This window comes from Rhipicephalus microplus, unplaced genomic scaffold, assembly GCF_043290135.1.
Source record: "Rhipicephalus microplus isolate Deutch F79 unplaced genomic scaffold, USDA_Rmic scaffold_229, whole genome shotgun sequence".
NCBI lineage: Eukaryota > Metazoa > Arthropoda > Arachnida > Ixodida > Ixodidae > Rhipicephalus > Rhipicephalus microplus.
The window spans coordinates 228,344-237,500 of record NW_027464800.1 but is presented as its reverse complement, the minus strand read 5'-3'; the positions used below and the strand labels follow the sequence as shown (position 1 = coordinate 237,500).

General features: G+C 59.5%; 1 non-coding gene across 1 annotated transcript; it reads right to left on the bottom strand.

Moving 5' to 3' along the window:
• Window positions 1-1,552: 1,552 nt before the first annotated feature.
• Window positions 1,553-3,367, bottom strand: LOC142792601 (small subunit ribosomal RNA). The gene has a single exon (XR_012891060.1). It is a non-coding gene; the product is annotated as a small subunit ribosomal RNA (ribosomal RNA).
• Between the last annotated feature and the right edge of the window lie 5,790 nt (window positions 3,368-9,157).

Genomic DNA, 9,157 nt, shown 5'->3' with positions numbered 1-9,157 from the left:
TTCGCTTCCGCTACTTGCGAGTGCTTTCGTGGTCCACCCCTCTATAAATACTCGGGAGGCGTCGAAGCCGGTTCTCCAAGCCGGACCCGTAGGTATCGTTGTGTGCTCGCTCTCATTGGCCCGCCTAACCAGAAAATGCCTGCGGTACACCCATTTGGATAAGAGTGCACGCAGATGCGGGCCTCGACGGCTACACATTTCCTCGGGCGGCCGCCTCCCGGCCTCCGTGGAGCGCGGGATGCACGGTCCCATCGACAAGCCTCTCCCGTTTTTACCGTGGCGTCGCGGTTCACCACGGCGGGCGGGTCGGTCTCCTCCGCATAAAAAGGGGGACCCCCGCTTTTTGTTCCACGAAATCGCACAAGCTTTTTTCGCATCCACGGTTTGCCACCGCACACCAAAATGCCGATCCGGCTGCCTACTTTAGCCAACAGGTGGAGCCAGGCGCGCCGTACTTGCGCGGCACTTCCCACGTCCACCGAAGTCGGTGCCAAGGACCACTTTCGGCGCCGGAGCCGCGTACGAGCCTACTCGAGGCGGAAGAACGAAGCCAGCAAGGGCCTGGCCGCAAGTGCGTTCAATTGTCGGGACGTCCAAGTCCCTCGTTCTTCCGTGCTTCCTCTTTCGGCAAGTCGTTGCGGCACCTTCCCAAAGCGCGCAGACCCGCTAATCGCGACGAGCGCGACGTGGCCGTGCCGCCTTTCCCTCGGCAGCAAGCAAAACGCCTGGCAACGTCGACGCTCCCCTAACCGCGATCTCGCACCGTGTTTCGTGTGGCGAATTCAAAAGCCGGCCGGCGCTGCTGCAACCATTACGGTCGGTACGCATACGCCGCGGAGGGCGGGACGGTCATCGGAGCGTGCGGTTCCTCCATCGAGTACTGCGCACCTCGGCCGTCGCATCGCCGTGCCATGACCGGCCGCGCGTCAACGCGAACCGGTGCCAGCGAGATCCCTCGCCTGCAAGAACCGACCGGCAGCCTCCGTCACCCGAGGACGCGGAGGCGCTTGCCGCGGACGGCGGGACGGTATGCACTGGTGCACAGCGGACCCGTCACATCGCCAGTTCCTTGACCGACCGCCGACGCTTGTGCCGTTCCTCTCGTACTTGGCAGTCGCCGCGCGATTGTCGGGTCTCGTTCTTGCACGCTCGAACGGTCGGGAGGGCACTCGGCTGGCGTTTCGGGAACGCGCAGCCTCGCCTTCTACCGACGTAACCACGACTCGCCGTTCGCGCTCCGCCGCTCCTGTTTACAGTACTAGGCGGTCCCGCAGCGGTCGGGTCGCGCATTTCGAGCGCTTCGAGCCACGGTGCAGTGGCGGGTCGAAAGCCGACCTATGAGTGCGTTGCGCCGTTTGTACCCGCGTCCGCCACCTGGCCGACCGTCCAAGGTCGCGGTGTTGGCGTCCGCTGGGCGCAACAATTTGTCACGGGGTGCCGCTCCACATTCAGGCAGCCCCGTGGGGAAAAGCCGACCCCGCGTCCAAACGGGGTCAGCGGCAGAAAGTGTCGGGCGCAGACGCAGCTGAGGCGCTCACCCTTCACAATCCGTTAATGATCCTTCCGCAGGTTCACCTACGGAAACCTTGTTACGACTTTTACTTCCTCTAAATGATCAAGTTTGGTCATCTTTCCAACAGACCGGCGCAACCGAAAGGCCGCGCCGGACATCGGTCCGAAGACCTCACTAAATCATTCAATCGGTAGTAGCGACGGGCGGTGTGTACAAAGGGCAGGGACGTAATCAACGCGAGCTTATGACTCGCGCTTACTGGGAATTCCTCGTTCAAGGGGAACAATTGCAAGCCCCTATCCCAATCACGAAAGAAGTTCCACGGGTTACCCAGTCTTTTCAGACAGGGATAAAGACACGCTGCTTCCTTCAGTGTAGCGCGCGTGCGGCCCCGGACATCTAAGGGCATCACAGACCTGTTATTGCTCTGTTTCGTGCGGCTAGGAGCCGCTTGTCCCTCTAAGAAGGTTGTAAGGTGCTGGGAACCCCGCACCTATTTAATAGGCTAGAGTCTCGTTCGTTATCGGAATTAACCAGACAAATCGCTCCACCAACTAAGAACGGCCATGCACCACCATCCACCGAATCAAGAAAGAGCTCTCAATCTGTCAATCCTCCCAGTGTCCGGGCCGGGTAAGTTTTCCCGTGTTGAGTCAAATTAAGCCGCAGGCTCCACTCCTGGTGGTGCCCTTCCGTCAATTCCTTTAAGTTTCAGCTTTGCAACCATACTTCCCCCGGAACCCAAATACTTTGGTTTCCCGGAAGCTGCCCGCCGAGTCATTTGAGTAACTCAGGCGGATCGCTGGTTGGCATCGTTTATGGTCAGAACTAGGGCGGTATCTGATCGCCTTCGAACCTCTGACTTTCGTTCTTGATCAATGAAAACATTCTTGGCAAATGCTTTCGCAGTAGTTCGTCTTGCGACGGTCCAAGAATTTCACCTCTAGCGCCGCAATACGAATGCCCCCGTCCGTCCCTCTTAATCATTACCTCGTATTCCAAAAACCAACAGAACAGAAACGAGGTCTTGTTCTATTATTCCATGCAAGTTTATTCAGGCGACTCGCCTGCGTTGAGCACTCTAATTTTTTCAAAGTAAAAGCACCGGCCATCTCGAGGCACACAATGAAGTGCACCAAGAAAGAACCGGCATGATGTTCAGTCCGAGCCGTCGCATCGGGTAGATGCACTACTCGTCTGGAACTGAGATCCAACTACGAGCTTTTTAACCGCAGCAGCTTTAGTATACGCTATTGGAGCTGGAATTACCGCGGCTGCTGGCACCAGACTTGCCCTCCAATTGATCCTCGTTAAAGGATTTAGAGTGTACTCATTTCAATTACGGGGCCTCAAAAGAGTCCCGTATTGTTATTTTTCGTCACTACCTCCCCGTGCCGGGAGTGGGTAATTTGCGCGCCTGCTGCCTTCCTTGGATGTGGTAGCCGTTTCTCAGGCTCCCTCTCCGGAATCGAACCCTGATTCTCCGTTACCCGTAACAACCATGGTAAGCAAGTAACCTACCATCGAAAGTTGATAAGGCAGACACTTGAAAGAAACGTCGCCGGCTCGTGGCCATGCGATCAGCACAAAGTTATCCAGAGTCACCACACAATACGGGCCGAAACCCGATCGATCTTGGTCTAATAAAAGCACCCGTTACCCAAAGGGCTCCAGGCTCACTGCATGTATTAGCTCTAGAATTGCCACAGTTATCCAAGTAGGAAGAAACGATCTAAGGAACCATAACTGATTTAATGAGCCATTCGCGGTTTCGCCTTATTTCGGCATGTACTTAGACATGCATGGCTTAATCTTTGAGACAAGCATATGATTACTGGCAGGATCAACCAGGTAATCGTTCGACTGCGCGTCCGTCCTCGCCCTCGGCGGGCCGGACGCAGTCTGTGTGCGGCGGAGGCCACCTTCAGGCGCCCCAACACGCTTATTTTGCACTCCGAGATGACGGCGTTCGAGCTCGCTACGGCACAACCTTCCCGAAAGACGAGTGGGAGCCGTGCGGCAAGAAGCACGTTCATGCTCGCTCTTTTTCGTTGCATCGACTCGGTCGCGCCGTGCGGGTTGCCCAAGCCCGCTGCACTGTCGGTGGACCGGCCGGAACTAGCAACGGAGCCGAGACTGCAAAGCCGCCAGACGACGGGTCACGCCCGCGTCTTCGGCGCTTTCGCATCTGAATCGCCCGAGGACGACACGGAACACACCTCGATATCGTGGTAAAACGGCACCGTCCGACAACCAGCCCCTAACGCATCAAGCGGATGAGGCTGCAGACGACTGCCGTGGATTCCCCTGGAGCAGACCCGAGGACACGCTTGACGAGGCCGAAGCCCGCCGCATATCAGACACCCGGTCGCTTTCGCGTACGCCGCTCACGAGAACCCCCACATAATAGCAGCGATAAGTACCCAGACCTCCTTGGGCCCTAATACGAGCGTACTCGAGAAAATTTCACCGCGGGTGTGCCCCGAAACGTGTGGCATGTTGAGCGTGCCACAAGTCTACGTCGCTCTCAAACCCGCCGAGGTCGTAGAATTTGCGACCCTACTCACGAAATTCCCACCGAGGATACGGCCGCAAACGTACCGCACCTTGGGTAGGCCACGAGTTTGTGCAACACTACGCTGACGGCACAGCACCGAGGTCGTGCGCGCACGCACGGGAAAATTCCGCCGCGGTTTCTGCCGAAAACGTGAGGCACCACGACTCTCCGCAAGTTCGCGTCGACTGCGAAAGACCGAAGTCGTGAACGACGTGTCCGCTACTCGCCGCCGACACGCTGGACACCAAACGTACAACGACTCGACGGCGTCGTAGAGGCCCACGACGCGGTTTTCCTTAACGACGTCTCGGCGTGGCACCGACAGGTTAGAACGGCCGACCAACGTTCCCTGTCCGCCGTTCGGCTCAGTCGAAGGGCTCGGCGACTTCGGCAACGCTGCGAAGCCGCACGGTGACGCACGCCATGTCCCCATTTTTTTTTTTCTTTCTGCGTCTGCCGGGGTGCCCCTATAATAGCAGCGATAAGCACCCAGACCGCCGTGGGTCGCTCGCCCCGGCTGACGTGGTTTTTCGTACTCCTGCGGCGGTCGCCGTCAAGCACGTCCAAATACGCTACTTTCGTGGGCGCATTCACGCTCTTTCGCTTCGCCGGAGTGCCAGCACTCACTCTGCCAAAAACGGCGAACATCCGAGCGGCGGTTCCCACTTTTGCGTCGGCGTCGCAAACCCCGCCCCGGCAGACGAGGTTTGCCGTACTCGTGCGACGGTGGCCGGCGGGCACGTCGAAAGACGCCGATATCGTGCGCGAATTGGCGCACCTTGGCTTCACCGGAGTGCCGCCACTGACTCCTCCAAAAACGGCGAAGATCCGAGCGGCGCTTCCCACTTTCGCATCGGCGTCCCGAACTCCGCCCCGGCTGACGCGGTTTACCGTACTCGTGCGACGGTCGCCGGCGAGCACGTGGAAAGACGCCGATATCGTGCCCGAATCGGCTCCGTTCGGCTTCGCCGGAGTGCCAGCACTGGCTCGGCGAAAGACGACGAACATCCGAGCGACGGTTCTCACTATTGCGTACGCGTCGCAAACCCCGCCCCGGCAGACGCACTTTGCCGTACTCGTGCGACGGTCGCCGGCGAGCACGTAGAAAGACGCCGATATCGTGCCGGAATCGGCCCCGTTTGGCTTCGCCGGAGTGCCAGCACTCACTCGGCCACAAACGGCGAACATCCGAGCGGCGGTTCCCACTTAGCCGTCGGCGTCCCGAACTCCGCCCCGGCAGACGCGGTTGCCGAGCTCGTGCGACTAGCGACCGCGAAGCCGTCTCGCGACGCCGCTTTCGTGCGCGGCTCCCACTGCGACCTGGGTCACCCGAGGTCGACGAGCAAAAAAGAATGTCGAAAAAGTTTTTTTTTTTTTTTTGCGTCTGCCGGGGTGCCCCTATAATAGCAGCGATAAGCACCCAGACCGCCATGGGTCGCTCGCCCCGGCTGACGTGGTTTTTCGTTTTCCTGCGGTGGTCGTCGTCAAGCACGTCCAAACACGCCACTTTCGTGGGCGCATTCGCGCTCTTTCGCTTCGCCGGAGTGCCAGCACTCACTCTGCCAAAAACGGCGAACATCCGAGCGGCGGTTCCCACTTTTGCGTCGGCGTCGCAAACCCCGCCCCGGCAGACGAGGTTTGCCGTACTCGTGCGACGGTGGCCGGCGGGCACGTCGAAAGACGCCGATATCGTGCGCGAATTGGCGCACCTTGGCTTCACCGGAGTGCCGCCACTGACTCCTCCAAAAACGGCGAAGATCCGAGCGGCGCTTCCCACTTTCGCATCGGCGTCCCGAACTCCGCCCCGGCTGACGCGGTTTACCGTACTCGTGCGACGGTCGCCGGCGAGCACGTGGAAAGACGCCGATATCGTGCCCGAATCGGCTCCGTTCGGCTTCGCCGGATTGCCAGCACTGGCTCGGCGAAAGACGACGAACATCCGAGCGACGGTTCTCACTATTGCGTACGCGTCGCAAACCCCGCCCCGGCAGACGCACTTTGCCGTACTCGTGCGACGGTCGCCGGCGAGCACGTAGAAAGACGCCGATATCGTGCCGGAATCGGCCCCGTTTGGCTTCGCCGGAGTGCCAGCACTCACTCGGCCACAAACGGCGAACATCCGAGCGGCGGTTCCCACTTAGCCGTCGGCGTCCCGAACTCCGCCCCGGCAGACGCGGTTGCCGAGCTCGTGCGACTAGCGACCGCGAAGCCGTCTCGCGACGCCGCTTTCGTGCGCGGCTCCCACTGCGACCTGGGTCACCCGAGGTCGACGAGCAAAAAAGAATGTCGAAAAAAATTTTTTTTTTTTTTTTTGCGTCTGCCGGGGTGCCCCTATAATAGCAGCGATAAGCACCCAGACCGCCATGGGTCGCTCGCCCCGGCTGACGTGGTTTTTCGTTTTCCTGCGGTGGTCGTCGTCAAGCACGTCCAAACACGCCACTTTCGTGGGCGCATTCGCGCTCTTTCGCTTCGCCGGAGTGCCAGCACTCACTCTGCCAAAAACGGCGAACATCCTAGTGGCGGTTCCCACTTTTGCGTCGGCGTCGCCAACCCCGCCCCGGCATACGCGGTTTGCCGTACTCGTGCGGCGGTGGCCGGCGGGCACGTCGAAAGACACCGATATCGTGCGCGAGTCGATGCTTCTTGGTCTCGCAGGAGGGCCGCCACTCACTCCTGCAAAAACGGCGAAGATCCGAGCGGCGCTTCCCACTTTTTCGTCGGCGTCGCAAACCTCGCCCCGGCAGACGCGCTTTGCCGTACTCGTGCGACGGTCGCCGGCGAGCACGTCGAAATACGCCGATATCGTGCCCGAATCGGCCCCGTTTCGCTTCGCCGGAGTGCCAGCACTCGCTCGGCCAAAGACGACGAACATCCGAGCGACGGTTCCCACTATTGCGTACGCGTCGCGAACCCCGCCCCGGCAGACGCGGTTTGCCGTACTCGTGCGGCGGTGGCCGGCGGGCACGTCGAAAGACGCCGATATCGTGCACGAATTGGCGCTCCTTGGCTTCACCGGAGTGCCAGCACTCACTCGGCCAAAAACGGCGAACATCCGAGCAGCGGTACCCACTTAGCCGTCGGCATCCCGAACTCCGCGCCGGCTGACGCGGTTGCCGAGCTCGTGCGACTAGCGACCGCGAACGCGTCTCGCGACGCCGCTTTCGTGCGCGGCTCCCATTGCGACCTGGGTTACCCGAGCTCGACCAGCAAAAAAGAAGGTCGAAAATTTTTTTTTTTTTTTCTGCGTCTGCCGGGGTGCCCCTATAATAGCAGCGATAAGCACCCAGACCGCCGTGTGTCGCTCGCCCCGGCTGACGTGGTTTTTCGTACTCCTGCAGCGGTCGCCGTCACGCACGTCCAAATACGCCACTTTCGTGGGCGCATTCGCGCTCTTTCGCGTCGCCGGAGTGCCAGCACTCACTCTGCCAAAAACGGCCAACATCCGAGCGGCGGTTCCCACTTTTGCGTCGGCGTCGTAAACCCCGCCCCGGCAGACGCGGTTTGCCCTACTCGTGCGACGGTCGCCGGCGAGCGCGTCGAAAGACGCCGATATCGTGCGCTAATTGGCGCTCCTTGGCTTCTCCGGAGTGCCGCCACTCACTCCTCCAAAAACGGCGAAGATCCGAGCGGCGTTCTCCACTTTCGCATCGGCGTCCCGAACTCCGCCCGGGCTGACGCGGTTTACCGTACTCGTGCGACGGTCGCCGGCGGGCACGTCGAAAGACGCCGATATCGTGCCGTAATCGGCCCCGTTTGGCTTCGCCCGAGTGCCAGCACTCACTCGGCCAAAAACGGCGAACATCCGAGCAGCGTTTCCCACTTTCGCATCGGCGTCCCGAAGCCCGCCCCGGCAGACGCGGTTTGCCCTACTCGAGCGACGGTCGCCGGCGATCACGTCGAAAGGCGCCGAATTCGTGCACGAATCGATGCTTCTTGGTCTCGCAGGAGGGCCGCCACTCACTCCTGCAAAAACGGCGAAGATCCGAGTTGCGCTTCCCACTTTTTCGTCGGCGTCCCGAACTACGCCCCGGCTGACGCGGTTTACCGTACTCGTGCGACGGTCGCCGGCGGGCACTTCAAAATACGCCGATTTCGTGGGCGCATTCACGCTGTTTCGCTTCCCCGGAGTGCCAACACTCACTCTGCCGAAAGCGGCGATCATCCGAGCGGCGGTTCCCACTTTTGCGTCGGCTTCGCAAACGGCGCCCCGGCAGACGCGCTCGTGCGACGTACTCGTGCGACGGTCGCCGGCGAGCACGTCGAAAGACGCCGATATCGTGCTCGAATCGACCCCGTTTCGCTTCGCCGGAGTGCTGCCAGTCACGGCGCAGAAAACGGCGAACAAGTGTTTTTTTTTTTTTTTTTTCCTAGAATTTGTGTTATAGAAGGCACATTTGATATCGGACGATAATTTTCAACTTTATCACGCGCACCGATTTTCGTGTAGAGGTTTGCAAGTTTATGGGAATTTCTCCACTTGGAATAATGCGATTTAGTAGTACTACGAGAACTTCATGGATGTACTCAAGGGTACGGGGCAAGTCAGTTACGTCAACACCTGCAGATTTTTTACACTTCAAACTGAAAATTGTTGGTTGTGAGTCCTCGTGTGATATTAAAGGCCGATTCGCTAACACATAGAACAAAGAAAGAAAGGAAGAAAAAACGCCCGCGCTCGCTCAAGAAACCTGGGTTCGCAACAAGTGGCAACAACAAGCAACCGAGCGAGTGCGCCAAAACCCGTGGCGGCCGAACAAACGCGAAGTCCCAACCGCGTCAGCCGGGGCGGCACGGGACAGGAAAAATCACTTCAGCCGGGGCGGCGGGGCACCGAATAAACCTCGTCACCTCGTCGCAGGATAAAAGAGGAAACAAAAAGTCTAAACAGCGTCTGCTGGAGCGAATGCGTAATAAAACAACAACAACAACAAAAAAAAAAAACACCCGCGCTCAAGAAGTCTGCAATCACCACAAAAGGCGACTGTGACCGAGCAGCGTCAGCCGGGGCCGTGCGGAAACGGAAAAACCGCGACTACCGGGGCGTCGAGGCACCGAAAAATCCACTTCAGCCGCGGCGAAAAAAAAAA